At 34.4% G+C, this 26,880-nt stretch overlaps 1 protein-coding gene and 1 long non-coding RNA gene across 5 annotated transcripts in view; one reads left to right on the plus strand and one right to left on the minus strand.

The window, feature by feature from the left end:
* Nucleotides 1–26,880, plus strand: part of LOC135136196 (contactin-1) — a 548,953-nt gene that overhangs the window by 277,319 nt on the left and 244,754 nt on the right. The window lies entirely within an intron of this gene.
* Nucleotides 5,117–7,101, minus strand: LOC135136228 (uncharacterized). Of its 4 annotated transcripts, XR_010281684.1 has the most exons (6): nucleotides 6,874–7,101; nucleotides 6,740–6,779; nucleotides 6,537–6,677; nucleotides 5,992–6,473; nucleotides 5,416–5,816; nucleotides 5,117–5,365 (listed from the first exon to the last, which is right to left on the minus strand). It is a non-coding gene; the product is annotated as an uncharacterized LOC135136228 (long non-coding RNA). The 4 variants fall into 4 exon arrangements; XR_010281683.1 differs by lacking the exon at nucleotides 6,740–6,779 and having other exon boundaries at nucleotides 5,992–6,488; nucleotides 6,537–6,630; XR_010281682.1 differs by having other exon boundaries at nucleotides 6,537–6,779.

Below are 26,880 nucleotides of genomic sequence, written 5' to 3' on the forward strand. Positions count from 1 at the left end.
AACTGACTCAATTCCATATTATTTTTCGTCTTCAGGTTTTGGAGAACTTCGTATGCGAAATGAAACATTATTAATATTATTATTATTTGAATGTCCAACAGGTAGGAAACCCAAATAAACAACTAGGAAAGAAAAACTTTGAATAAGAAAAAGACAAAAGCAAAAATACTGAGAGATGGGTGTATGGTGCGCAGTGAGACGGTTCTTTGGGCTCATATTCTTTCAGGAAACTGTACCAACACATGATATCGAATATCCTAACTACTTTGATTCAACAGTTACATATGTTGATGAATTCCAAAAAATGTGTTAATTTATGTATACGAGAGAATGAACACCGTTTCCAACCGTTTATTTAACTTTGTTTTCAACTTCTAAAAAAACGTAATCACAAATTGCAGATTTTTTACCAGTGTTTAACAAACAGTTAAGTTCTCGCTACAAATATTAAAATTGCAGATATAGTTGCGCCTTTAACACAAAATTTGGTACAATATAACACCATAGTGCCTTTTATAGTGGTTTGTGTTATCAGACTTCTTCCTGAACAGCATTAAGTGCAATTATTGAATTTCTGATTCATGCAGGTAAACTGTATCATCTTGTTGTTTTTCATTACCTACTGATGGCATTTTTTTCATTGGGGTCCACCCTCTTGTGTCAACTGTTAGTCGCCCTAATTGGCCCTTGGGTGCTGTGTCCCCGTCTTTTTTATTTTTTTTTTCTATTAGTTATTCAGTTTTACGCTCGTTAAAATGAGATCTTGTTCAAATTGTCATAAAATGATGCAAATATGACCCGGACTAAATCAAGGTCGATAAAAGTAGCATCATAATATGCATCAATTTAGTACTATTAAAGCAATGAATGCGGCCTTACAAAGTGAATTTACCGCCTCTTTGGTGAAATTAAAACAAGATTTTGAAACCCAGTTATCAGTGCTGAAAAACTCTTCTGATACCAGCAGCAATCCACAAATCAATTTGATGAAATTGTGCATGAAGTAAAGGAACGACAGAAAAGAAAGAAAAACTTACTTACTCATTTTTGGTATTCCTGAACAACAACACATTGAGAAATCTGAACAAGATAAACTGAGAAAAACCCTGTTGATTGATGGACATCATATGATAATATGGCTCGAAAAATCAGTATACAAAACACTTTTCTGTATAGAGAAACGCCAGATATTTTCCATCAATAAAATATATTTAATAAGAGTTTTTTCTAAGAGTGGCTCACAACAAGTTAAGATAAGACTGATTTTGGCAAATGATATATTCTCCAAAAAAAGAGAGGGCGGGTGGGCGGGGCTAGTACCTCATAAGACAAGACTGATTTTGGCAAATGGTATACCGTCTAAGAAAAGAGAGGGCGATGGGCGGAGCTAGTACCTACTAACTTAAGAAAACTGATAATTTTCAAATTTAATGACCCCGTACACAAAATTGTTTAATTTGTTGCTCGTATACATATTAAGACAACACCATAAGATCCGGGTGACTATTAATGACTGAAGCAAATTTTTGTCTTGGCAATTCTGAATTATTGGCATCCATGCTAGTATGTCAATTCACAGTTGTCAGTTTTGACATGAGCACGCCCGAAAAACGTGTTGATTGAATATCATATAATTATAATTTTGACAATCAGGTATGCCATCATAAAATTAACAAAAAAACAAACATTGAATGATCGAGAAATCGAAACACCAAACTGAAAAATTTAAAATTTAAAAGTTTGTAAAATAGAAATATTGAAAACATCAAAAAATCGAAAAAAACCTTCATTTTTGAAAAAGTCGCCTAAAAATTGTCAAAAACTTCAGGGTTACAGATCTTGACGTAATCATTCCAAAATTATAGCATGTTTGGGGTCATGGAGCAATCTTTTCGAAATATTGGGTGTGAAATTCGACTTTTTTGAAAATTTTCGGTAGATTCTAACATGCAAAATGTATCTCCACTTTATTTCTTCGAAAACTTCTACTATTTTTTGAGAATATCCAAAATAAAAAAGTATCAATTTTTGGAACATCTTAAAAATTCGAGTCTAGAACCGAATAGTTAGAAAATCCTTATCACGTGCGCATCCATATCCTCGAATTTTTTGTGAATTTTTGGTCAAGTTTGCCATGCTCTTAAGCACTTTTGAACTTTAGCACGACAATCTTTTGTTGATTTCTACCGCCACAAGTGTTTTTCGGTTTAATTTCCTAGAAAATTCTAAGAATTCTTCGGAATCGCCAAAATGAAAAAAAGTTGGAGTAATTTTGTAAGATATTTAAAAATTTGAATTTGAATTTAGGACTGAATACTTCGAAAATCGTATTTGGGAAGTTAAAGATGCTATACTTTTCGAGCTAGTACCCACGTCGAGCTCTAAATTTTAGTATTTTTGGGTAACTTTTCCAAAATTTTTCAAAAATAATAATAATAATTTATTACGGAAATTCTCCATTTTACAGCATTAAAAATATAATCCTGTTTAGTTCTAATACCTTCGAAGATTACTGAAACAAATTTGAATAGATTAAGATTTCCAGAAATTCTTTTCGACTTCCTTTATTCGAAATTTCTACCAATGTCAATTTCTGGAATGTTTTAAAATTCGCGGTTGGAACCGAATATTTGAAAAATCTCAATCCGCAACTATATTTTTCACTTAAAGCTCGTCGAGATTTATGTTTTAGCATTTTTTGTGAATTTTGCCAAAAGGTCAAGCTTTTCAATGAAATCAAGTTTCTGACCTTTTCCTGGCCACCTTCGAAATTTAGTAAAAGACATTCTTTTTGTTGATTTCAACCTCCACGAGTGTTTTTCGGCTTCATTTTTCCGACTCGCCAAAATGAAAAATAGCAGTTTTTTTTTTGGAATTCTTTAAAAAATTTTATTTGAAATTGAATATTTCAGGAATCTTGGTCTGCGACCTTAAAAAACGCTACATTTTTCGAATAAATACGTCGAGTATTATATCTTAGATTGTGTTTCGGGTTCATTTCTTTGAAAAGTCAAAATGAAAAATGCCAATTTTTGGGATATTTTAAAAATCTGAATTTACAAGTAAATATTTCGCAAATTTTGACCAGGGACCATCAACACGCTATACTTTTCGATTTAACTCGTCCAGATTTACATCCCAGAATTTTTTGTGAATTTTCGGGCAACTTTGTCAAAAGTTGAAATTTTTTTCTTCGGACCCTTTCAAAAGATATACCAAGTCTTAGATTTTAATTTTTTGGCAAAAGTAAAGACGTCATTGTCACTAACAAATAGTTTCTGTGTCGGCCTGGTGTTTTTAAAAAGATTTACACCACTGTAACTTTCACCCATCTAATTAACATCAGTCTCTTTGACTTCAATAACTTCTCATGTCCAACGATTTACACTACATCTGAAAATGCCCTCCATTTTGTTGCAAATACATTCTGATTCTCCTTTTCTTATTTTCAAAAATAATCTGCAGCATTTCTTAATCAATATTATTGCAGAAGTTTGTTATTTCCTCCACCAGTTCATCCAAATTTTCCATTGTACGCTTAAAAACAGAGTCCTTCAGATATTCAAATATAGAGAAGTCGAGCGAAGTAAGGTCTGGGGAACGTGCTGGTCATAGAATAGCTGTTCCCTTGCTTATTATTCTATCATCAAAAAACTGACGTAGATAATAATTTAATGGCTCATATCAACGCCACCTAGAAACAAGGCCTTGCCACTAAAGAATTGATCTGTCAAGATGGCGTCAATAGTAGGTTTCTAGACAGCGTCAAACCATCGCCGTCAAGCTGCAGCTGCGCAAAAGCAAGATTTTTGAATTTGAAATTGTGGTATATTTTTATTGTATTTGTTTTCTTTTGTGAATAATTGTTTTTCGTTTTGTGTTTTTGTGTATTTGATTTGTTACTCGTTGTAATTTTAAGTGAACAATGCCTTTTAAGTGTTGTGTCAATCAGTGTAAAGACCAGAAAACGTTGTTTTCCTTTCCAAAAGAGGAAAGTCGGAAAAACGAATGGCTACACCGATTAGGCCGTAAGGATTTGCTGAATAAAAATATTAAAAATTATAGGGTACGGTACAAGAGAAGCGTTAATATAAACTTACAAATGATCAAATGGAATATTTATTATTATTAGGTATGTGAACTTCATTTTCAAGAAGGGGATGTAAAAAGAAGTGAAGAAGTTCATAGTGAGGAAACCGGCCAGTTAATGGCAGTACCCTTAGATCGCCCTCGTTTAAGAAAAGGTGAGTTTTCGATAAAACTTTCCATAACCAAAATTTTCCAAAATCCATTTTCTGCTCTTAGAACCAACCTAATCTCAAACGTTCATCTATTCCTCAATATTTCCTTATTTCTAGATGTAACACCTATTTCCCTCCCTTCAAGATCATCCTTTCAAAAAATTCCTCCAAAAAGAATTTCTCCAGAGAGAAAACGACAGAGGCTGGAATGCGAAATGCTACAGTCAGCAATCGCAACCAGCATTGCCTTTGAAGAAATATATTGGAAGGAGAGAACCTTTTCCAATATTGCTGATGTGACTAATTTTTTGACAAAACATCCCCTATCAGATTGGACCGCCTCATTTAAGCCCGAAGCAATTTTTCTGTTTTTCATTTTGGAAGATGCTAATTCTTCCGAGTTAAAGTGTGGCTTGAAAATTTCAAACGAATTGAAATTAATATTATTACATGGTAGTGTTGAAAGCAGCATTTTAAATTTTTTCTCGCCTTTGACTAATGCAGTTCAGTTAGAAAATGGACTAAAGGAAATTGCAAAATCATTGACTGACCCAATAGATAAGGGTGTTGATGAAAAACTGAACTTAGTTAATAAAACATTAAATAGTTTGTTGTCTGAGTTGCCACCAGAGACACACAATACAATAAAATTCATAACTGATCAAGTGAATTTATTGAAAACTTCAAAAAACCGACACAGATATTCATGGGAAACTGTTTTATTTTCTAGTTTAATACACTCAATTTCGCCACATTGTTATAAGTTTATACAAAATTCAGGAAATTTAATGCTTCCATCTTCAACAACAATAAGAAGAGTTTGTTCAAAATTTTCTGGAGATCCACAATTAGAACAGCACAATGCCCACTTTCTTCATTATATAAAAATGAAATAGCAATTCCTAAATGAAAATGACAAAATTGTTGCAATATTATTGGATGAAATCCATATCAAACCATATATGGACTACAAAGGTGGTACTGTTGTGGGGAAGTCTTACAACAGCGCAGATTGTGCTACTACTGCTCACGTTTTCATGTTAAGTGCAATACGATCAAGTTATAAAGATGTTGCACATATTTTACCAGCGTGTAGATTGACGGCCGAAGTTTTGCATGGTTTTCTCCAAAAAATTATATTAGAATTAGAAAACATGGGCTTTAAAGTAGTAACTGTGGTCACTGATAACAACGCCATAAACAGGAAGGCAATGAGTTTCTTTTCAAATCCACCACAAATTTGTGAGAGCTATAAACACCCTGCAGATAATGACCGACCACTTTTTTTCATTATTGACACAGTGCACATTTTGAAAAACATCCGGAACAATTGGCTGAACCAAAAAAATGGCCAAATAATGGTATATCCCGATTTTGATGACTTTTCCATAAAAAGGGAAGCACGGTTTGAGGCAGTAAGAACTTTACATCTGGTAGAAAAAGATAGTCTGCTCAAGTATGGTTATACACTGTCCTTGAAGGCACTTTTTCCCACTACGATTGAGAGACAAAATGTAAAACTTGTTCTTCAGGTGTTCAACCAATCGATCGTAACAGCTCTCAGACAGTTTGGGCCTAGAAAAAATTTGATAAGTTTTGAAGACACTGCCATTTATCTACAAATTTTTTGTCAATGGTGGGATATTGTCAACACAAAAACTTTATTAAAGGGCAAAAGATCTAGAAACATCTTCCAAGAACCATTGACAAAAAACTTAACCCAAATTTATGAGTTCTTAAATAAATTTACATTGTGGCTGGATCACTGGAAAACGTTTGAAGATGGCAAATTAACAAAAGAAACCCATCATGCCATATCTCAATCTGTGTCTGGACTGATCAAACTTTCAGAATATTGTCTACATCATCTAGATTTTAATATCTTCCTTTGTGGAAAAATTCAAACTGATAAGTTGGAGGAGCGGTTTGGAAAATACAGACAATATTCAGGAAGCCACTATCAAATTAGTCTTCGGCTAGTGCTGGAAAATGAGAAGAAAATTAGGATGCAAAGTCTTGCACCTTTGTTAATTAAATCAGAGAACGTTCACCTGCAAATCTCTGCACAAGATGTACTGAACTCTAGTACCAGTGCTGACGATAACGATATTAAAGGCTATGATTGTTCTGCTTTTTTCTTTGAAGCTCTTGTGAACAACAGCGACTTAGATGAAATTCCCGATTCTACTTGGCCCATTCTAACATTTATTGCGGGCTATGCTTCTTACGTCGCTAAAAAGAAATTTACTTGTGGTTACTGTGAGGAATTTTTAATTACCAATAATAATAGACTACCTTTTGAAAACCTAGACTACAGCTTAATTGATGTCAGCGATAGAGGTGGTTTATGTTATCCCACAGAAGATGTTGTGACGATTTGTGCATACACCTACAAAACCGTGGAAAAACTTTTAGCGAACGAAGAACTTTTTTTGTCTGAAATAAATCAAAAACAATTTGTTCGAAATGTGACATTTGAAAACATGTCAGATACTGACTTTTTTTTGGGGCACAACTGTCAAAAACACGATACATTTGCTATAAAAAAGATTATAATCAGTTGCACGACCAACATTTTGCTAAACAATTACTGCAAAAACAAAAATAATGTAAATATAAAGACACAACTAACCTCTTTGAAGAGAGGTAAAAGACATTAACAACATCAGATTTTGCCGAACTATTTGCTGCAACTCCAATTATCCGGTAATTTTATGTCATTTGAAGCGTATAATCTAAATAAATACTTTTCTATTTCTTGCAGTAACATTTTATGCGGCTTCGACGTCGAATTTTCCAAACGTAAACAAACCTTCTATTTCCGCCATCTTGTTTCTGCGCACAGGCCTTGTTTCTAGGTGGTGTTGCTCATATGCAGTATGGGCTGTAGCTCCATTTTGTTGAAAATAGCCACCACCTAGTTCATCATCATGCAGTTGCTGTATAAATACCTCTAAGATCTTTTCCCTATATCGTAAAGCATTAAGGGTGTCATAGAAAAAAATTGGACCAATCAAACGTCTGCGAGATACCGCAATCCACACTCTTTCATCTGAAGAGATAATCTTCGCATAGAAGTTCTTGGATTTCCTTCCACCGCTTCTGTCACGTTTTGAACAATGTCTGCAGTCACACTAGGGCGTCCTGATGATCATCAGGACGACGATGATTTCACCTTGTGTACTGTTCCTGTGTGAGCAAAAGGATTTACCACGTCTCCGATATGCTTCTTTAAAGTAGAATTGTTGCCGTCAAACTGAGGAAACACGGCTAGAGATCGATTCATGCAAGCATGAATTGAATAGTGCCATGCTCCATCTTCAAAGACTCAATTGCGATAGTACGCCATCACAATAAAGGTATTCTGCTTTACAGTGAAAGCCATTGTCGGAAATTTGTTGATTTTAGCTTGCAATTCCAACGTGTTAACACGAATTACTTGAATAAGTTCCTGTACAAATGTTGTCGTTTTGACGTTTTTATTTAGCGATTTCAATATAAAATGCACAAAGAAACAACAAAACAGACATCGAGGACAGTTTGATACCGAAATTTCTAGATTAGGACATTCCACAAGGTTATTGGACCGATGATATATCTCACTAACACGCTCTTTCCAAAATAAGTATAACACATGCACTGTTTCAATAAAGAGAGAAAATTTGACCAGAGTCCGAAGACCAATCATTTATATACACCCAATATATAAAAAGTCTCACGGTACATTGTTACAGTCTTTTAGGTGATGCCCTTTACAGGCGCAGAAAATGATATTTCATCAACACTCGATTGGAATACAAAGCCAGAAATGTTCAAATCACCCAAAATAATTAGTCGAGACTCATACTGATATGGGAGGAATATACATACGTCAATGAATAGGCTACTTAAGTTATTTAATCATTAATAATTCTAGTAAAAGTAACATGTCACATAGGTTGTCAAAGAATAACACAGAAGCTGTAATATAATAGCACTAACAATATTTGGACCTGTGAAAACTTAATATTTTCCTAGGTCAAATAATTCAGCATGGCTCATGTTATTATTGAGGCAAGTTTCTATTAGGGCAATGACATTATATATGGACGCTAAGTCTTAATACGCAAATCCCTACCATTTTTATAGCAACACGAAAGCCATTGATGTACTTTAGCTGAAACAAACGGTGCGATATCAGAATTAATATTGAACTACATACAATAGAATTTGTTCTAAATCTTTGATGATGTTTTTAGGTGGTAACGATTCAACCTCTTGGCAATTTGGTGCATTTGATGACTTAAGTAATCTTAGCGGAAAAAATCAAATTCGGCAACAACTTTACACAATCAACAAAAACAATATTTGTTCAAGGAAAAACATTTTTGTTACGTTAGATAGATTCGTAGACATGCCTTCGTCTTTGTTAGGAAACCCCACAAAGTACGTCTTGTAATTTTAAATTCAACAAGAGTGAAAACTTTAGATGGTTGCGTGCACTAGCAAGGAGCAAGAGCACAATTTATCCCTTGTAAAACTTATTTTTATCTACATTTTCTTGCATATTTTTGTGGAATTTTCTGGCGTGGAAGTCTGCTGGGGCGACCGTGACAGGCCGTATCTAAAAATCGCGCCGCAAAAAGCAGAATTTAAAAGGAAAAGCTCCCGTAGCGACCATAAGATAAATAGATAACAAGCAAACACCAGCTCTAAGTCCAAGCCGTACACAAGTAATTGCGTTTTCGATTTTAAACATTCGTCGAAGCCCTTAATTTACTTTTATCGGCGCCTTGGGTGTATTTTTTCAGTCGCATATATTTTGTTTACTGCCTAATATCGCATTGTTGCTGCTTCTGCTCCTTTTACGATCCGGGGCTTTTCCGCCTCTCACGCTGTGTAAATTTATTATGAAATTTCTCAGAGAAAAAATGTCTTGATTGAGCATTATTAAAACTTTTTACTCTGCCAAACGGCTGAGGGATCACTTTTTTATTAAGCTAAAATTGAAGTTCAACTCATCGGAGACTTCGGCATTATAAGAAACAAATTATTCAGAAGTTCGCTCCACTGTTTCCAAATTTGTTTTTGTTTGGATTTTTCTTTGTGCACGAGATTGATCTTGTTACAGTTGCGCTGCTTTCCATTCTGACTTGAAAACTGTCAAAATTTACTGCGTCGTAAATATGTAAATTATGACCAAGCGGAATATTTTCGGTTTAATGGGTGCAACACCGAAGTTATTATGACAGCTGCGGTTGCAGCTTTCCGCACCGTTGATCCGAACATCCACAAAAGATATGGTTTTTTTGTAGCAAATATTTGATTACGATTACGTCTCTCTTTGTCGCGTCTTTGATATATATTCTGCCTAAATGACTCCATAAATAACGAGCAAGAAATTACTTCAACGTCCTAAATAATTACTCCATCAACCTGGTAATAACAAAAAGGAACGTAGGTGATGGAAAATGTGAAGTCTTTTATTGAAAGGAATAAAATTGACTGGCAACGACTACGATTTCACGTTTCATCTGTCAGCTCGCCTTGTTGTCTTCTCTGTTTTGTTTTCGTAAACAAAAGTGGTCTGGTTGTTTGGCTTTTAATGGAGTTCCGTGTGTATAAACATAGTATCATGTACAGCGAAGTAAAGACAAGAATATTCAATATCCACCTAATTTAGTTATCCGGTGACTGACTTATAGATCTTTTAGCACAGTTTTAATGCTTTGGAAAGTGTCCTGGATTAAGTACTGAAAGTCATGCAAACATTTGCCTCGTGTTCTCTAATAATCTGCACTTACACTATGACATGATACTTCACGAAATGTACTGAAAATGAATATCACAGGGTTTTAAAGTTGCATTATTGATGTCATTAACAAAGTTTTAAAGTTTCTGCTGTCAACATGCAAGAAAAAAATGAGAGAAGAGAAATTAATTTTCTTGAGTTTTATAATTCATTGTTAAAAATTGAGGATGATGATATTGATGATAAAAGATGAAAAGTATCCAAAAGACATGGTTTCATTGGCGTGATGTTATTTTACAACTTTATATGGGATCCGAATTTTAAATCGGAACATTGCAGCATGTCCACAAAATTTAGGTAAAAAACGACGATTTCCAGTTTCCGTCTGTCTGTCGACAGTCAAGATTTTCTAAGATAAGTAGGGAATCGTTGATTTTGGGCCTTTACATGTAATTTAAAATTACGTAGATCATTTCTATGAGCTACGTAATTTTAAATTTAGATGTAGCTAAACTCTTTAATTAAAGTCTATGACGTCGTCTGAAAATGTTATGGATTGCCCAAAAAAAAAACTGTTAAATTTGGTCCATTAAATTTGATTCGAAATTAGCTAGGAAACTTTTCCAAAATGGTAGTAACATGAAATAGAACGTCGTAGTTTAATGTTTTGTATTTATTTTAAAATTTCTCACGCAGTATATTTTTATTGGAATCTATCATTTTCAACAATATAGATATATAGATAGATAGAGTTTATTGGTGTCATTCTACAAATGTATTTACACACGCCCAAAGGCATATAATTAAGAAATTTAGATAATACAAGTAAGATGATACTATACTAATTAAATCTATATAACAATGATTGTATTAATTATTATAAATCCACAGCACTTAATGTAAAATATAATAAAGCAACTTTAATAAATGCGTATATATACTAAGTGACATGAAAATCAGAACAGTAATAGTAAGCATATTTTAATAAATTTTGATATACGTGTTTATTACTGCAATAGAAGTAAATGATGAAAATTTGAAGTCAATCAGACCATCACTATGGAAGAAGTATTAGCACCGCCCCCCCGCCCTCTATTTTTTTAGAGGGTATGTAATTTGCCACAATCAGTATTATCTTAGCAAGTACTAGCTAAGATAAAACTGATTTTGGCAAATGACATAGTCTCTAAGAAAAGAGAGGGTGGGTGGGCGGGGCTAGTACCTGCTAGGATAAGACTGTTCTTGGCAGATGACATACCCTCAAAGAAAATAGAGGGTGGGTGGGCGGGGCTAGTATCTGCTAGAATAAGATTGATTTTAGCAAATGACATCCTCTCTAAGAAAATAGGGGGCGGGCACCAGCTCCCTCGAATCTCTTACAGAGTATGTCATGCAAAATCAGTCTTATCTTAGCAGGTACTAGCCCCGCCCACCCGCCCTCTCTTTCCTTAGAAGGTATATCATTTGCCAAAAATCAATATTATCTTGACAAGTATTAGTGCCGGTCACCCGCCCTTTATTTTCTTAGAGGATATCTTCTTCTCTTTCACTTCTTTCTTTATGTCATTGTTCCACCATGTTATTTGTCTCTTTTTATTGGTATTCCTATGATACCGCATGTTTCAGATGGCGACTCAAATGTAGATTTTCTATTTTAAGCTAAATTCCGAAAGATTCAAAACGCCAATGATATTGATTTTGTCAAATGAATACCTTCTAAGAAAGGAGAGGGTGGGTGGGCCGGGCTAGTACCTGATGAGATAAGACTGATTTTGGCAAATGCCATACTTTCAGAGAAAATACAGGGTGGGTGGGCGGAGCTGGTACCCGCTAAGATTGACTTTGGCAAATAACATATCCTCTAAGAAAATAGGGGGCGGGTGGGCGGGGCTAGTACCTGCTAAGATAAGACTGATTTTGGCAAATGACGTACTCTCAAAGAAAATAGAGGGTGGGAGGGCGGGGCTAGTATCTGGTAAAATAAGACTGATTGTAGGAAATGACATACCCTCTAAGAAAATAGGGAACTGGCCCACTCGCCGTCTAATTTCTTAGAATGGATGTCATTTTACAAAATCAGTCCTATCTTAGGAGGTACTAACCCCGCCCACCCGCCCTCTCTTTTTTAGAAGGTATATTATTTGCCAAAGTCAATCTTATCTTGACAAGTATTTGTGCGGCCCACCCGCCCTTTATTTTCTTAGAGGATATTTTCTTCTCTTTCAGTTGTTATTTTTATTTGTATTTCTATGATTCCGCATGTTTTAATTGGCTACTTGATTTTCTATTTTTAGCTAAATTCCGAAAGAATCAAAACGCCAATGAGACTGATTTTGGCAAATGATATACCCTATAAGAAATTAGAGGGCGGGCGGGCTGGGCTAGTACCTGCTAATATAAGACTAATTTTGGCAAATGACATATTTTTATAGAAAATAAAGGGTGGGTGGGTGGGGCTAGTATTTACTAAACGAAGATTGATTTTAGCAATTGACGTACCCTCTAAGCAAATAGGGGGCGGGTACTAGCTCCGTGTACTCGCCCTCTAATCTCTTAGAGCGTATGTCATTTTTCAAAAACAGTCTTTTCTTAGCAGGTACTAGTCCCGCCCACCCGCCCTCTCTTTTCTTAGAAGGTATATCATTTGCCAAAGTCAATGTTATCGTTTCAGGTTATAGTGCCGCCCATCCGCCCTTTATTTTCTTAGAGGATACTTTCCTCTCTTTCGCTTCTTTTTTTATTCCATTGTTCTACCCGTCAAATTCGAAAAAACGCTGAAATATGCACTTTCTATTTTGAGTCAAATTTCAAACAAAAACTGAACTAAAAAGGTGCTTCGACCAAGGTTCTGCAGACATTTTTAGCAAAGACCTAATTTAACAAAGTTTGTAAATTTTGACATTCGCAGAAAAAAAATTTGTTAAATCTAGATTACCAAGCATCGTCTAAAATCGATTTCCGCTATCTTCGACCATAACATCTTCCATGAAGTGGCAAAAAGTTGAAATGCCGAGTTTTTATTTTTAACTAAATTCCCAAAGATTCAAATTGGTAATAGAAAATACCACACGTAGAAGCAAAAAAATACTTGGCCAAGTTTCTACAGAGATGAGATATGACGGACCACCCATCCTTTAATTTTTTCGAGTGTATGTCATTTACCAAAGCCAGTCTTACGTTACAAGTCACATCTTATAAAATGCAAGCCCCACCCACCCGCCCTCTATTTTCTTGGAAGATATGTTATTTGCCAAAATCAGTTTAACTTAAGTACTAGCCCCGCCCACCCCCAGTATTCTCATTCTAAAGACTAATTTTATTTCTGCTCGGTATAAAATCATTGATTTCATTCAGACCGAATAAAATTGATCAGTGAAATGAAGGCCGGCTGGGTGGACGGGGCTAATTATATTCTTCTTTGGAGTGGGAGTGGAAATTAACAGAATCTAGAATACGAAAAAAGTAAAAAAAACTGTAAAATTTTTTGTTATACTATTTGCTGATGGAACTGTAAAAATTGCCGAGTTTCAATTGGGGATTTTGGAAAACGATAGAAATTTTCGAAGAAACGAAGCCTAAAATGACTTCTGAATGTCGAAATCTACAAGAAAATGTCTAGCTAATTTCTGAACATGGTTGAAAAATGTCAAGTGTCAAACTTATAAAATGCTAGCCCCACCCTCTATTTCCTTGGAAGTTATGTCATTTGCCAAAAACAGTATTTATCTTATCAAGTACTTATATTTTACCTTTTTTCTTAACATACATAGCCATCTTTTCACAACAAGAAATTTAGAACATGATTAAAACGGTAATGGGGTGGAGCTTAATTGTAAAGTCGATATTTCCTTACACAAATTTCCCATTTTAAATGTATTGTAAGTTCCATGTTGTGAAAAGAAGTCTACAATTATTAAAATATAAAGGCAAAATGTAAGCCTGCCTACCCGCCCTATCTCGATTGTGATGATTATTTTTATTCGCCGTGAACCAAGGGGGCGGAGCTTAACTGCAAAATACTTATTTCTTTACAAGAATTTAAAAACATATTTTTGAGTATCGTGTCGTTCAAAGAATACTACGTATATTAAGAAAAAAAGGCAAAATATAAACCCCACCCACCCACCCCATCTCAATCGTGATGATTTTTTTTGTTCTTAGAAACTAAAAACACGTTTAAAATGGTAATTTTTTGGAAGAAACTATGGATTTTGCAATAAGGCTCCGACCCTAGATCTGCTAACGAATGAAAACTTCATTACTATTTAGATCAGGGCAGATAAGGATGGGGCTTAATCATTGGTTTTATTTTTCCTTAATATACATAGTAGGTATTCTTTAAACAACACGATACTCAAAAACATGTTTTTAATTTCTCGTAGAAAAATAAGCATTTTGCGATTAAGCTCCGTCCCTCGGCTTACGACGAATAAAAAAAATCATCAGAATTGAGATAGGGCGGGTGGGCGGGGTTACATTTTGTCCTTTCTCTTAACATACATAGCCATCTTTTCACAACAAGAAACTTAGAGCATGATTAAAATGGTAAATTTTTGGAAGAAAATATGGATTTGGCAATTATGGGCCGAAAGCTGATTGCAAAATCAATATTTCCTTACACAAATTTACCATTTTAAATATGTTGTAAGTTTCATGTTGTGAAAAGAAGTCTACAATTATTAAAACAAAAAGGCAAAATGTAAGCCCGCCCACCCGCCCTGTCTCAATTGTAATGATTTTTTTTTATTCGCGGAGCTTAAGTACAAAATAGTTATTTCTTTACAAGAAATTAAAAACATGTTTTTGACTATCCTGTCGTTCAAAGAATGCTGTGTAAATTAAGAGAAGAAGGCAAAATGTAAGTATCGTTTTGTCTTATATTAATCTAACAAACAGAATCCAAACCGTCTCAGTTATTGTTTGTCAGTCACATTCTCTCAGGCATTCCTAAACTTCTTGAATATATGTATATAGGATATCATTAATGATATTTTTACTCGATATTAATTTCCTCCAAAGTGAGTATCAGTGTTTAAAAATATGATGAGACGCATCCATGTAAATCTCATATTATTAAGTTTAACGGAAATTGTTACCACCGGAGACGCTTTATAATATAACTTGCTAACAATTAGCTACTTAACGAACAACTTCGGTATATTACTTGACAGCAAGTTAACACTTATTCCTCCTTAAGATCATAATATCAATGAAACCGGCGGAGGCATCAACGATCAGCTTAGTTCTTCCAGGAACTCTTCACGTGGGTGCGGTGATAAAAAAAAAGATTCTGCCTTGAAGCCTCAAAGGGGAAGAAGTGTTGTGGCTGTGTTAAAAAGTTTCCGAGAATTGTAGACAGTGTACAGTCCGACCCTCCGATTACCATAAATACCTTTCTGGGTCGTCTGCTCGTTTGTGTACCGGGTTTTTGAATCGCCGCCCCCGAGCGAAAAACCGTACCACCGTCAAGTCGAAACCGTCGTACACGCGTCGTGTACCGCCACCGCGCTCCCCTCCCGGGACGCCGTACCGTCGTGCGATTTCCAGGTCTCAAGGTCGCCGCCCCCATATCCATGGGGAGCCCGTCCTGAAGGAAGTCGCCGTCCCGGAGGGAACGACCGTGCCGCACGTGTTCTTCTTTCCTTTGTAAAGTTTATTTTGCAATTTAATTTAAGATTAGCTGTAAGTTTTATTATTTTAGCCGTGTAGCTGGTGGCAGGGAATAAACCCGATTGTTATTTAAAATATTCCTTGCCGTTTTATTTTATTATCTTGTTTTCGAGGGCGCTCACCACCTGAGATCCGTGTCTCCGGCTTGAGAGCAACCCCGGCGCTCCCTCCCCCGGCGGCGTGAAGGTCGCCGCATAAGCCTAGGTCGGCCAGACGTGTTTCTTTAAAATCAGCGACACTAGTCGGCCCAAGGCCTGGCACCCAGGTACGCCGCCACCACATGTTATCGGCGAGAGTCCGTCGTACCGGAATTTCGTCGCTCAACCGAAAATTAATGTCCCAAATTCCAATTAAAAATACAGTAGTTTCGTCATTTGAAGAGTTGGTAAATATAGCATGAGAATATTTTTACTGTACTACAGTTTTACACCTATAAATGTACCTATCAATTTTCATTCATTTCTTATTCAGTTGTAATCACAACCGGTGAGTAGGTACTTGAGCTATTTTTAAACTTGTTGTATATTAAAACTACCAGTATGTTTTTCATATTCACTTTAGTGGGAGCGACTATTTCAACAAATATTTAAACAATAATATCTAAAACGTAAGAATGACAAAAAGGTATCCAACTGTTTCAGCAAAAAGTATGCTAAAATCACCAAAATCAACGTAAATCGCCTTGTTCTAGTCCTTGTAGCCCAAGTGACCGTTAAAACAATACCACGTATGAAATTAGCAGTTAACTTCTGAACTTAAAAAAGAAAATCCAAATTGACGTCAATTTTAATAATTAACAAACAATCCATACTGCCATTTATTTGGAAGTTAAAAATTGCGGTTAGTCAAGCATTAACAATTACAAAGTTTTTAACCGGAAAATTTGAGGAAATTAAACGGAACTAACTAAACTTTTCCTGGTTTGTTAATTTTTTACTCCTACTGTTAGCGGCGATTTCGTATGCATTGAAGTCGTCAACCAATTAATAAATTAGTCAAACACAATTTAGAAATAAAGTCGTACTGGAGTGTGTAATGAAACTATGCTTGAAAAATGATATGAACCATACCATTTTAATTGGTCTTTTACGAACCAGGTGGCACGGTAATTCTCTGCGTAACACCGAGCAATAATAATATTTCCCCGAATGTTATGCAATGTGCGGGATCAAAGCTTCAAAACAGCTTTACGTTGTTTTCAGCATTTGAATAATTGCATGAGGTTTTCATTTATTAAAGTTCTTGGAGTTATATTTCATCGGGTTTAATTCTTTCCGCTGTCATTTTTTTATAGATAGCTCAGCTTCGAAGTGTGTTAGCATTAACCAATCAATTTTACAAAATAGGTTCCATCAGTGATTATATATATATGTTGGTGTATATTTTTCACGATTGTCTTTTCTTGATGTTGTTCCATAATTTATATCCGTGAAACTTTGTTTTACTTTTAGCTCATATTTTCTTAAATTCGTTAAATAAATTATTTCGCGCTGAACAACTATTTATAGTCAAAATCCGCTTCGTCTGTAAATTGAATAAAATATGAGCGAAGTCGAAGTAAGAATTTGTAAACGTTAAAGTTATTGTGGTTAGGTACACTTTCCACATAACTAATTTCGACTTGTGAACTGTGTAATTGGACCAGAATATAGTCTCGCTTACAGAGAAAACTGCTAGCTTCTAGATAAGACATAATTTAAGAAAGCACAAAGTGGTTAAATTATTCTACAATTCCCAGTGCTGTCTAAAGAGACTCAGTTCGACTGCGGTTCCTGAACGAGTTCAAACTTTAAAGGTAGTTTCGCGTCTACTTTGAAACATAACTTGTAAATAATGAAAAATATAGTGCGTATACTGGGGTAGAAGGGACGGGATTGGGAAAATAAAGCTCGACGCGAAGCCTTGCAATAAGTAGAAAGTCAACTTGATTAAATTCTGCACTTGGTCTGACATTTCTGATGATTGATGTTTTCAGATAAACAAACGGACTTGGCAGGAAATAAAATAAGAAAGCGATATTAGATGAGAAAGCAATAAAGCACAGAGATCTTTTATTAAAAGTTTTTGCGGCTTAGAGTTTTTTAATAAACGCGCTTTTTGTTGTGGAGTGCTAGAGCTCGACGACACCTCATGACTAATAATGAGGAATTTCGTAACTGACAAGAGAAAACGACAACAGTATAATGACAGTTTAGTATGGCCTGGTTTTAGTGAAACCTTTTATTATACGGAAAATTAACGACGCTTTTTCATTTTGTGTGTATGCCAAAGTTTTCGACTCCTCAATTTAATTAAGGCTATCAGATAATTACGTTTCCGAATCGAATTAATGGTGGCGGTTTTATCCAAATAAGTCACCATTGTTAGATCTATTTTCCGTTCATTTGTTATTGTGAGCACTCAGGAATAACTGCAGATAAAACATTTCTTAACTAACCGAAAGTTTTTTTATTGTTAGAATGGGATTACTATCAAAATGTGTACTCCGTATGTCTAAATCTTGATAAAATTAATATATTTTTGTAGTCGAATGTTCCAGTTTGACATACCAATTTTTGGCCATTTTAAAAGCAATAAATTAAGTTTAAAGTTTATTTCAAACTGTAAAGCCCTAGCTTAGTCCTATAGTATATTAATTGATTCAGTTCAGTTTTTCTTTATTTTATATTAGCTTACACAGGTGTGTAGAACAAAGTTCAGAAAATTAATAAACAGCACAAACTTTGACAGTAGTTTCCAGTTAATGTCGTGCCAGAATTATTTTATTAACTTCTAAATATCGAATGATTTATGTTTAAAGCCTTTTCTTAATTATACATGACTTTCAAACTTCTTTATACATATCTACAAGATTTTTCTTCTATTTCCCCAAGACGTTTTAGATCAATCTCCTCGATCTTGGTAGTGTTCGAAGAATACTCTTTGTATCCCTTTACTAGTTATGATCTCGAAAACAACAAAAGGTATGATTAAACTGATACAAATTGTTGAAAATATTTTTACTAATTTAAGAACAAACCTGAAACATTGTGACGAAATCCGGGGGTCATAGTCGGGGGCGGTTGGCTTTCGCCAATACCTCATGGTGCCGCCGATGACATGCTTAACCCATTGGGGCGGAAATGACACCTTGACGCCACGGGGTTGATGCCTTCTACAGGGGCGGTTGCTGGGTCACTATGTCACTCTAGTGGATAGATACAGTGTAATACTAATAATAAGGATACTGTGTTCCCAAATTTTCTGGAAAATGGAGTGAGTCGTTCTTGAATCTTGATTTAATCAATACAATAACGACACAATTTAAACACGTCCGCTATGTGTAATAGCCTAATAGCACAGGTGCAACTAAACTGACAAGCATTTATAAATACCCGTAATTTAAGACATAAGTGATAACGCTTGTCGAGACTCTACGTGTGAGAGTGAAACAGAGAAACTAAACGACATTTTCTACGAATTGCGAAAAAAAAACTCTTCTATTTTTAGAATAACGATGTTGGCAACACCAATATGTTCAATTTTTGCAGTATTTTTCCTCACAAGCTCCCAATAATTCCATAAAATGTCTTTTTTGTACACGCTCCCAAAAATGGTTATTTTAGGGATTCAAAAGTGTCCGTAAAATGAGTCTTTTTCGTACTAGTACGAAAAAGTTGCCATGGCAACTTTTTAGGACTGAATAGTAAAAACTATAAAAACAATAATTAAATAACCACATTTATTCTAAAGGAGTAGATATAACAATACAATATTTATTTCTCAAAATGAAAATGGAATGAACAGTTTTGAGCTCCCTGAAAACTGTTGTGTCCAAACGAAATACTTGAGGAGCTTGAAGGTATCAGGCTGATGTCTCTTGATGTCGTGGAAGTAGCTTCAGTAGTAACTAATAGTGTGTTAGTCAATGGTTCGTTTTGCTTTTCTCCCAATAACTGTCTGCATATCTTCTTCTTCCTTTCAACAGATTCTTCTATATATGATTCTGCGACCGAAGGCGACCTAAAGTTTGTTATTATTTAGAAGAAAACAATAATTATATTGCAAAAAAATTACTTCCATCCTCCTAGCCGTTTCAGGGAGATTAAATCAACATCACTGTCAGCCGCCAGAGATGCAGAACTTCGTCGGAAGCAATGCCCTGTATATTCCTTGGGATTGGGCAGGTTAAGAAATTCAGCAACAACCGAGGGCATTTTCGCAAAAGAATGAATTCCTACACGTTGGACAGTGCATTTTCCATTACGATAACAAATGAAAAAATAATCGTGTTGAACTGCCTCGGGCCGTAATCGTAAAAACTTCTGGTATTATTCCAGGCCATTAACAGCTTTGCCTTTAGCTATCACTGGAAAGACTCTCTTAATGTTGCTCTTAGTATCAGGAATTGTTATAATTAGACATTCTTCGTCTTTTTGGACAATATCTTGAATTTTTAGTGAATGTAGCTCCTCACGCCTACATGCACCACACACACCAAAAAGAAGGGCAACCTACAAAATGAAAAATAAATCTATCTGATACATAGAATATTTTTTAAACTTACTTTTATTAATAAATATTTCATATCGTCTGCATTTGTCAAAAATGTGTCAATTTCTTGACATGTCAAAACTTGACTTCGTGGGCTCGTATCCTACTGAATTTTTCTTTAAAAACGCAATGACTCTGTAAAACTTGTTTATTTCAATATTTTCTTTGACAGACAAAACAGCTTTAATCATTGAATATTTTGACCAGAGAGTAGATGGTTTTACTTCTTGTGGCTGTAACAAAATACGGAAATTATCACGATAATCATGTGTAAGGCTTATAAATATTGAACATAAAGGCGGCACTTACCTTTTCATGAAGATAATAATTTAACATTACATCTTTATCTACTACTACAATTTTTTTTCTTCTTTCCATCGTAGGAATATTTGATATTCCTTTTCGTACATTTGCCGAGACTTCGCTGGAAGTAAATCCAGTACGATTTCTTTTGCTTTTTCCGTAATATGTGGGGATTCTGCATTTTGTGCAAAAAAATGTCAGGTTTTTTCGTGTTTACAAAACACTGTAGTTACTATGGTGGCAGCCCACTAGCCCACTTTTCAATAAATATTTGCTTCGTTTGTCAAAATTAGTCGTTTTTATAAATGGTTTTTAAGGTGTTTTGGGAGCTTGAACAAAAAAATATTAACACGTACCTAAAACGTGTTTTGGGACTCATTTGCTATTCCGGACTCGCCTTCGGCTCGTCCGGAAACAGCAAAATTCGTCGCAAAAAACTATGTTTTAGGTACTTGTAACAAAAATAACTATTTCCATTCATGTATTTTGATTTTCGTACTGACTTCAGCCTTTCTTCTCCGCTCTTGATTTATATATCTTCATACTTCTTCTTCTGTTTCAGGGACTTTATTGTCTTCTCTTCTTCTTCTCCTTTTTCTCTTTTTCGTTTTTCACATTTTCTCCTATAATTCTCTCTTGCTTTTAAGTACTCTTCTTTCCTTCCCCTGTTATTCTTCCATTTTCTTAATTTTTCCCTTGCTTTTCTCTTCAACTCACGGCATTGTCCATTTCATCCATTATTCCTCCCTTGCCATGTGCATATCTTTCTTTTTTCCGTAGCTTCTACAATTAAGTTGATCAGTTCTGCTATCATAGTTTCCATATCTTCTTTTACTTCGAATTTCATTTTTTTGTAGTCTACTTCTTATCTTTGTATTCTCTCTTCATCCCATATTCTGTTTTCTATTTCTTTTCTTTCAATTCTCCTCTGTTATTTTTCGTACTCTTGCGCTTTTCCTTTGATTTTTATTTCTAGTGGCATGTGTTCTGATTCTACCCTTTCCCCCACTTTGAAACTCTCTATTTCTTCCAACGCCTTTTTGTTGACAATCTAGTCTATAATTGATTCTCCCCTAGCTCCTATTTACGCCCATTCTCTTTCTTCATCTCCTTCCTTGTTTCCATTCAAAATTTTCCATCCCACTTCTATTATCTTCCACAATATTTTTCCTTCTTTGTTATTTGCTATGTCTTTTGATCCTCTTTTCTCTCCCTTTTCTTTATCTATTATTCATGTCCCCTTATCGCCCAGTCTTGCGTTAAAATCCCCTCCTATAAGTATTTTTTCATCTTCTTTTTCTTTTGTCTCCTTTTATATGTTTATCTTGGTTTCCTCCATTTTCTTGCTACAAACGATTATTATTTCCCATCGGTTGCTATTCAGGGTATTACTTTCTTCATTAGTCCGTTTTTATTATTACTTCCCTTTTCCAATTCTTGCATTTCTTTTCGAATTTCCATTACCATTCCCCCGCTTGCTGTCCCCTTTTTCTTTTCCTTTGCCGCCCCTTGACACTCCCACACATATTCTTGTGGTAGTGCCTCTTCAAATTTCTCACAGTTTTCTCTTTGAACCCATGTCTCTACTAGCCCCATCAAATTTTTCCACGTAGTCCCAGAACCCCTTTTCCTTTTTTCACAATCCTTGTACATTCCAAAACACTACCTTCACCTCTTTTTCTCCCAATTTTGTACCAGCTTCACTTTTTCGGATTTCCCTATCTGCATCCTTTATTCTTTCTCCTTTGCCTTGTTTCCCTCCATTTTTGCTCCTTTTCTTCCTATTGTTTTGGCTCTTTACTAAAAATTTTCTACCTTCTTGAATCTGCCCTCATCTTCATCCCATTCAAAATTTCGGCCATCTACAGTTAACTTTTTAATCCTATTCTAACCATTTTTCGTTTATTTCTCTCTTTTGTTGCCTCTTCTTTTATTTTGATTTGAATTTTTCTTTCTGTTTTCGTCAGGTCATCATTTATGTAAATTGACGACCCTTTTAAGTTCTTCTTGCTTTTCATTACATTTAGTTTTTCTTCTCTATTTTCGAATTCTACTACATAAACTTTATCTTTTAACTTTACTCTCTATTTTGGTTTTCTCTTCTAAAAATTTTGTCACCTTTTCAATTATCTGCTTCTGCTTTCCTGTTCCTATTTCCAATCCCATCATCGCTACATTGTTTCTTCTCTTTTCTCTCTCTCCATTCGATCTAGTTTCTTCCTTAGCTCGCTTCCATTCTTCATGCTTATCTCTAATCTCTTCTGTGACGTTTAACCACAATAAGTTTCTTTTTGTATTGTAATGAATGTTTTATTTTTTGAGATATGAATAATTTAGGCAAACAGTTATACGGATGCGTCTGGTATCTGTCGTGACTCCTTGGACATTTAGTAAGATTCGTATAAAATGATAGGCGGCACACGTCCATCACCTACATTGACCCCATAATCATGTATAGAAACATTGTATTCTTGACGATCATTTAAAGCTCTAGGGTATATATTCACCGAAATATCGTTCCAACCAATAATCGTTTGTGTTCACTATAATACTGTCTTGGCCTTAATAAAAGATATACATCGTCTACAGAATGTTGTTTCCCCATTGATTACCCTCTTCAAACCTAAAAAATAAATCCACGAAAATAATTAGTCAACAATTTAGAGCAAACAAAGTTTTTGCGAACTTACACTTTAAGTTTGAAATCTAAGTGTAATGTTCCGGAAATTTTTATAAAATTAAAACTGTTTTGATACTACGAAATATTCTCTGCCGTTTACATAAATTTTAATTAAGCGAATAAACTTACTGGAAACGCGAAATTGTTCAATATGTTCACAATCCTCTTCTAACGGCTTCGCAAATAAAGACGAATATATTAATGAAAATTAAGACTTTTCTAGACAAATTATAATGATTTCAAATATAACAATTCGCTGTAATGTCACAAAAAATCACCACAAATACTTGTACTAACTACACTTTTAGTAATTTCTCGTAATCCAGAGGAATCGGTACTATAAATGCACTTTTATTGGTACCACGAGAACATAATAAACAGGATACTATATAATGTGAATATAGAAATTTATATAAAAGAACGACCACTAAGTACTATCACTTCATGTTTTGTTTCAGCCTAATTTTAGTAGATTTTAGTGGTAAAAATTTGATGATAACCCTCTAAAGTTGGAGGTCTTTGTACTAAATTTTGCATGCTGTCAACCAGTCTGCACAAGATCAATAAATGAACTCTATTATTTTAACATTTACTTCTCCTCAGGACCGATATAAAAATACATTTTTGTGTGATTCAAAGTGGATTTTGTATAAGAAACAGACGAATTAGTGGCAATAAAGAAAACATTTCGATTTAATGGAATGTAAATTGGTATTGCGCTGTTTCCATAATTGACTTAAAACTCTAGTTTAGAGCGATCCGGGATTAAATTTCTCTGTAACGATACAAGTTTGCTTACATTATCTTGTCAAAAACAAGAGAAAATTCTATACAAGAAGTTTCCACCATAGTTGACAAGAAAAATGAAATTCCCACAGTATGAAACTTTTATCATCCGCTTTCTGCAAATTTAAATGCCCTGTTATTCCTTGTTGAAAAAGAACTTTTGAAACCTCATAAATTATACAGCGGGCTTGTTAAATATTAGTTTATGATAGCACAGGAGATCGCTATCTAGTTAAATGTGTTTTAGAAATCCGCGTCTATGACTCCCAGTGCAATATTACAATCATCAGAAAGGGTTCGTGGGGGCATAAACTTTTCCAATTACAATGTTTACAAAGTAAGCAATTTAGATAATCTGTTTGCTGATCGATATTAAGGTTAGGTGTTGCTGGCTTTTCAGAATATTAAATTTACTAATTACAAAGTTCAATTCTGAATCGAATCGGCCGGATATTTGTTATTTTCTTAGCCTTCATTGTAGTCTCTCTTCGTTACGCCCAAAGCGGCGCCATAAAATATTTGCTCCATTTTAAATTCTTCAATTTAGTGGATGTATATGGGAATTATTCGATTTAAGCTATTTGTTTGGAAAATCCTTGAAAATTCATTTTTCCAACGTTATACTGCTGCGATTTAATAATTTATTTCGGCTTCCTCCCTGTTTGTTTTTCAGTAAATCCATTACTGAAATTATTCTTTTCGACGGTGTTCGCTGAATATTATTTTTTTTAAAAATACAGGAGCATGGGAAGCGAAATCTTATTTGGCGATATACCGTCAAGGAAAGTTAAGCTTTTTTTAAGAACGTAGCGCGAATTTAAAGTACATGAAAATTATTCTGCTTCGTTTAAAAAAACAATACATAATAAGCTTTCTAATTTTATTACAGTAATTTCTGGTTTCAAAATGCAAACTTTAAGTATAAAAATATTCGCTACTAATCTGGTTCTTTTGCCTATTCATGAATGTTACCAACTGTCAATATTCCATATCGCAAATTATAAAATGCAATGAACACAGCGTAACAAAATGCTTACAATAGTTTTTTGTTTTACTAGAGGCCAGGTTTGCAATCAGTGAAATTACGCCAAAACAGCTTTTAATATATTGTATAACATTTCTAAAACAAATTTAATTTAGACCAACAATAACAACTCATTTTGTCGAAAAGGAATAACTAATAATTAATTAACCAACAGCATAACAAGAGAAAATGGAAATAATATTTATTTATGGAATAATAATATTGCGAGTTAATAATATATTTCCCAGTTTTCATATCATTTCAAATATGTTCCTAATTAGTTTGCTGTTTTAATAAACGACCAATTCTGTGCTGTTACTACTTCTTCCTTTCACTAATAATCACCATTAGAAATTAGTTTATCGAAATTGTAAACTTGATGGTAAAATAGCTTGAAAATATTTTTTTTCAAAATAAAAAAAATACATCATCATCTCCATCTTGCCATGGCATTGATGAAAACAATTTATTTCTTAGTAACTCAAATTTACACAACTATATAACTGCACAGCGTTTATGTTAACAATATTTCCGACTGGAATGGATTTGACTAGACTTAACTTCTCCTATTGTCTGGACTTCACTGACGACGGTGTTTCCCATTTAAAGAGCGACGCGGTCCTGCCCGGGCAGGCGCCGTCACCGCTTTTAGACATATCCTGGACCACCCATTGTGACTTCCGCTTCCAGGCTTTTCTTTGGCGAACGCCGTCTAGCCGCCGTCACCGACGATGAGTCACCCATCGTCGCCGCACATGCTAGAAAACCCATAGGCGTCGAACCGGGGCGGCGTATGGGTTTATTTCGTAACAATATATTTGTTTTATGCAAATAATATACGGACTTTTTTGCAACTAAATACGAAAACTATACATATTCAGGAGTCCCAGATAAAACTGCACGGCCATGTGGTTTAGAACCAACTTCTTGAACATCTTATACGATTTAATACATAATGTTCCTGAATGAAAAAATTTACATTTCAAATTGTATTATCAAATGGTAAAACGCTCACCAAAACTTGTCACCAACAATCTCCAAATTATACAGTAATAGATCTAATTTAAATTTTATATCCTCCGTTTACGGTTTATCAATTCCTGTTGAGTTTTTACCTTAGACGCAAGATTTTTGGAAAAAATTCAAAAATTTTCAATTTATAGTTATTGGAAGCATGTTAAATCGTTGGTCAAAATTTATCTGCTCCTGCCCTCCTGGAATTGATGAGGTCATCTTAAAATTTTGTTGAATAAATGTTATTTAAATGTTAAAAAGTAGCATAGTCCTGAACTTGTGGTTTATAAATACACTATTGAGATTTTTCGGCTTTTCGATTTTTCTTTTTTTCAACTTTAAATGTCTACAATTTTTCAATATTTCAATTTTGGGCTTTCTCAATTTTTCCATTCTTCAAATTTTCGATTTCTCTATTTTTTTATTTTTCGATTTCTCAATTTTTGTCTTCTTCAATTTTACGATTTTTAAATATTTCAATTTTTCAATTTTTCAAATTATGACGTTTCTAAATTTTCAGTTTTCCGATTTCTGAAATAATCTTATTTTTTAGGTCCCCGACTTCCAAGTTTCGACTTTTGAGCTTTTTGAATTTTGAATTTTTCTGTTTTTTAAGTTTACGATTTTTCGACTTTTCCATGTTTGGACTCCTGGATTTTTTGATTTCTCCATTTTTCACTTTTTGTATTTTCAGTTTTTCGCTAAACTTCAGCTTTCTATTTTTCGATTGTTTTATATTTCGATTTCTCAATTTATCGACTTTTCAATGTTTTAATTTTTCAGTTTTTAAAATTCTAGGTTTTTCGATTTCTCGAGTTTTCAGTTCTTCTATATTTAAATTTTTCAATTTTTCGAATTTATAATTTATCAATTTTCTATTTTTTTTTTAATTTTTTGA

The sequence above is a fragment of the Zophobas morio genome, unplaced genomic scaffold, assembly GCF_036711695.1.
Source record: "Zophobas morio isolate AGI-343-1 ecotype UQ-CSIRO unplaced genomic scaffold, CSIRO_AGI_Zmor_V1 ptg000026l, whole genome shotgun sequence".
Lineage (NCBI taxonomy): Eukaryota > Metazoa > Arthropoda > Insecta > Coleoptera > Tenebrionidae > Zophobas > Zophobas morio.